This window comes from Oncorhynchus kisutch, linkage group LG26 (assembly GCF_002021735.2).
Source record: "Oncorhynchus kisutch isolate 150728-3 linkage group LG26, Okis_V2, whole genome shotgun sequence".
In the NCBI taxonomy this organism is placed as follows: Eukaryota; Metazoa; Chordata; class Actinopteri; order Salmoniformes; family Salmonidae; genus Oncorhynchus; species Oncorhynchus kisutch.
This window is the reverse complement of record NC_034199.2, coordinates 50348928-50354034: the sequence shown is the minus strand read 5'-3', so window position 1 is coordinate 50354034 and position 5107 is coordinate 50348928.

Genomic DNA, 5107 nt, shown 5'->3' with positions numbered 1-5107 from the left:
ATCATGCATACCACACCATCCCCAACATACTATACCCCCCCCCCCCCACCATGTCAATAGATCATGCATACCACACCATCCCCAACATACTATACCCCCCCACCATGTCAATAGATCATGCATACCACACCATCCCCAACATACTATACCCCCCCACCCCACCATGTCAATAGATCATGCATACCACACCATCCCCAACATACTATACCCCCCCCACCATGTCAATAGATCATGCATACCACACCATCCCCAACATACTATACCCCCCCACCATGTCAATAGATCATGCATACCACACCATCCCCAACATACTATACCCCCCCACCCCACCATGTCAATAGTTTTTTTTTATGACACGTGTGATATGTTAATGATATATTAACGAACATATATTGTGAAATAGAACAGCGAGGACAGTTCCCTCTAAGCTCTCTACCCCTATCTGTGCAATATAGACTGTAAAGCATGTACCTTACCTCTCCTAGCTGATGATGCAACCTCCTGAAAGCTCTGCTCTGTGAGTCGTCTCGTTCTTTTTTCTATATATTTTAACAATATTAGCTTTAAAACCATTACTCTGTTTCTTTTCTCTTTTCTGAGATGTAGACAGTTGGGATGTTAAAGATGTTCTGGAACACTGGCTGGTGGGATGTTAAAGATGTTCTGGAACACTGGCTGGTGGGATGTTAAAGATGTTCTGGAACACTGGCTGGTGGGATGTTAAAGATGTTCTGGAACACTGGTTGGTGGGATGTTAACGATATTCTGGAACACTGGCTGGTGGGATGTTAAAGATGTTCTGGAACACTGGCTGGTGGGATGTTAAAGACGTTCTGGAACACTGGCTGGTGGGATGTTAAAGACGTTCTGGAACACTGGCTGGTGGGATTTTAAAGATGTTCTGGAACACTGACTGGTGGGATGTTAAAGATGTTCTGGAACACTGACTGGTGGGATGTTAAAGATGTTCTGGAACACTGGCTGGTGGGATGTTAAAGATGTTCTGGAACACTGGCTGGTGGGATGTTAAAGATGTTCTGGAACACTGGCTGGTGGGATGTTAAAGATGTTCTGGAACACTGACTGGTGGGATGTTAAAGATGTTCTGGAACACTGACTGGTGGGATGTTAAAGATGTTCTGGAACACTGGCTGGTGGGATGTTAAAGATGTTCTGGAACACTGACTGGTGGGATGTTAAAGATGTTCTGGAACACTGGCTGGTGGGATGTTAAGAAGCAAGTGGTATTTTCATTCCTTTACCTTGCATTCAGGACCTTTAATTTACATGCAAGCTGGCCGGCAGGGCTGAGGACTAGACCTACACAGGGCCTCAGGGCCCAGGGTGACCAGGGAACAGTCGGCCATCTCTCACTGGTCACCCCAACAGGCCTCATCTCACTGGTCACCCCACCAGGCCTCATCTCACTAGTCACCCCACCAGGCCTCATCTCACTGGTCACCCCACCAGGCCTCATCTTACTGAACACCCCACCAGGCCTCATCTTACTGAACACCCCACCAGGCCTCATCTTACTGAACACCCACCAGGCCTCATCTCACTGGACACCCCACCAGGCCTCATCTCACTGGACACCCCACCAGGCCTCATCTCACTGGACACCCCACCAGGCCTCATCTGACTGGACACCCACCAGGCCTCATCTCACTGGGCACCCCAAGGGGCACTGATGGCACATTTCCACTGAGGATTTACCACAGTGTTTTACCCAAAAGGCTCAGACTTTTAAGTTTCCATCTACGCAGGCTAGCACCCCTTCTCCGACTTGGAGTCAAGGCCATTTCCTGGGTACTTTTCAGCAGTCATTTACATAACAATGGCTAACTGTGAACTTTAACTCCTTCTCACAAAGAAACGGTCTTGAATGATGCAGAGGTTTGTTGATTCTGCTCGCCCCTCCTGATTGAAACACAACACTAGAGGTCACATTAACATAAAGAGAGTGGCTCTTAATCCATGACGAGACCTTTAATTTCTGAGGCTCCGTATGTGTGACTGCGCAGTATCTCGCAGGAATTTGGGACTTCACACATTTCCTCCTGCTGAAACCGGGTTAGATATTTACCGCTCCTTAAATCAGAGTTAAATGTCAGAAAGATGATATTCTCAATGTCACTAAGCAAACACAAACAAATAGTACTAAAGTCATGACAATCATGTGTTAACATTGTAGTGGCTATTGATGTTTTGATTTTTGATTTTTGCTTTGAGACATTGTGAATATGATATTTGAGGTATTTAACTCTGATTGAACTAGCTATGTATCTAACCCGGTTGTTTCAGCACGAGATAATGAGTGAAGTCTCAAATATTAAACACTCATGGAAACAGAGCCTCGGGGAAATAAAAGATCCGGTCACGGATTATGATCCGATCCCTAACATAAAACACTGGTGCCCCCCGCTGGTGTGGAGGGGTATGTCCAAAAATGCAAATGAATTAAAATGCATTAATTCAAATTCAATTTCAAATTAATTATTCAAAAATCATACAATGTGATTTTCTGGATTTTTGTTTTAGATTCCGTCTCTCACAGTTGAAATGTACCTATGATTAAAAATTACAGACCTCTACATGCTTTGTAAGTAGGAAAACCTGCAGAATCGGCAGTGTATCAAATACTTGTTCTCCCCACTGTAGTTCTAACAGTAGGTCCTGAACAGTATATAGTTCTAACAGTAGGTCCTGAACAGTATATAGTTCTAACAGTAGGGTCTGAACAGTATATAGTTCTAACAGTAGGTCCTGAACAGTATATAGTTCTAACAGTAGGGTCTGAACAGTATATAGTTCTAACTGTAGGGTCTGAACAGTATATAGTTCTAACAGTAGGTCCTGAACAGTATATAGTTCTAACAGTAGGTTCTGAACAGTATGTAGTTCTAACAGTAGGGTCTGAACAGTATATAGTTCTACAATAGGTTATATATACAGGGAAATGAGGTAAGATAAGGGAGTTAAGGCAATAAATAGGATATGGTGGTGAAGTAATTATAATATAGCAAATAATCACTGGAATGACAGATGTGCAGAAGATTAATGTGCAAGTAGAGATACTGGGGTGCAAAGGAGCAAGATAAATAAATACAGTATGTGGATGAGGTATTTGGATGGGCTATTTACAGTTGGGCTATGTACAGGTGCAGTGATCTGTGAGCTGCTCTGACAGCTGATCCTTAAATCTAGTGAGGGAAATATGAGTCTCCAGCTTCAAAGATTTTTGCAGTTCGTTCCAGTCATTGGCAGCAGAGAACTGGAAGGACGACCAAAGGAGGAATTGGCATTGGGGGTGACCAGTGAGATATACCTGCTGGAGCACGTGCTACGAGTGGGTGCTGCTATGGTGACCAGTGAGCTGAGATAAGGTAGGGCTTTACCTAGCAGACTTGTAGATAACCTGTAGCCAGTGGGTTTGGTGACGAGTATGAAGCGAGGGCCAACCAACGAGAGCATACAGGCCTCAAGGATGGGTAGTGTATTGGGCTTAGATGACAAAACGGATGGCACTGTGATAGATTGCATCCAGTTTGTTGAGTAGAGTGTTGGAGGCTGTTTTATAGATGACATCACCGAAGTCGAGGATCGGTAGGAGGGTCAGTTTTACAAGGGTATGTTTGGCAGCATGAGTGAAGGATGCTTTGTTGCGAAATAGGAAGCCGATTCTAGATTTCCTTTTGGATTGGAGATGCTTAATGTGAGTCTGGAAGGAGAGTTTACAGTCTAACCAGACACCTAGGTATTTGTAGTTGTCCACATATTCACATAGCGATCGGTTGAAGAGCATGCATTAAGTTTTACTTGCATTTAAGAGCAGTTGGAGGCCATGGAAGGAGAGTTGTATGACATTGAAGCTTGTCTGGAGGTTAGTTAACACAGTGTTGTAAGGCATTGAAGCTCCAAAGAAGGGCCAGAAGTATACAGCAACATAATTGATGTATACAGAGAAGAGAATCGGCCCGAGGATTGAACCCTGTTGCACCCCCATAGAGACTACCAGAGGTCTGGACAACAGGCCCTCCGATTTGACACACTGAACTCTGTCAGAGAAGTAGTTGGTAAACTAGGCGAGGCAATCATTTGAGAAACCAAGGCTGTCGAGTCTGCCAATAAGAATGTGGTGATTGACAGAGTCGAAAGCCTTGGCCAGGTCGATGAATACGGCTGCACAGTACTGTCTCTTATTGATGGCGGTTATGATATCGTTTATGACCTTGAGCATGGCTGAGGTGCACTCATGACCAGCTCTGAAATCAGATTGCACAGCGGAGAAGGTATGGTGAGATTCAAAATGGTCGGTAATCTGTTTGTTGACTTGGCTTTCAAAGACCTTAGAAAGGCAGGGTAGGATAGATATAGGTCTGTAGCAGTTTGGGTCAAGAGTGTCCCCCCCCTTTGAAGAGGGGGATGACCGCAGCTGCTTTCCAATCTTTGGGAATCTCAGACGACACGAAAGAGAGGTTCAATAGGCTAGTAATAGGGGTTGCAACAATTTCGGCAGATAATTTTAGAAAGAGAGGGTCCAGATTGTCTAGCCCGGCTGATTTGTAGGGGTCCAGATTTTGCAGCTCTTTCAGAACATCAGCTATCTGGATTTGGGTGAAGGAGAAATGGTGGGGGCTTTGGCGGGTTGCTGTGGAGGGTGCCGGGCAGTTGACCGGGGTAGCGGTAGCCAAGTGGAAAGCATGGCCAGAAGTAGAGAAATGCTTATTGAAATTCTCGATTATCTTAGATTTATTGGTGGTGACAGTGTTTCCTAGCCTCAGAGCAGTGGGCAGCTGGGAGGAGGTGCTCTTATTCTCCATGGACTTTACAGTGTCCCAGAACGTTTTTGAGTTAGTACTACAGGATGCAAATTTCTGTTTGAAAAAGCTAGCCTTTGCTTTCCTAACTGCCTGTGTATATTTGTTCCTAACTTCCCTGATCAGCTGCATATCACGGGGGCTATTTGATGCTAATGCAGAACACCACAGGATGTTTTTGTGCTGGTCAAGGGCAGTCAGGTCTGGAGTGAACCAAAGACTATATCTATTCCTAGTTCTACATTTTTTGAATGGGGCATGCTTATTTAAGATGGTGAGGAAGGCAA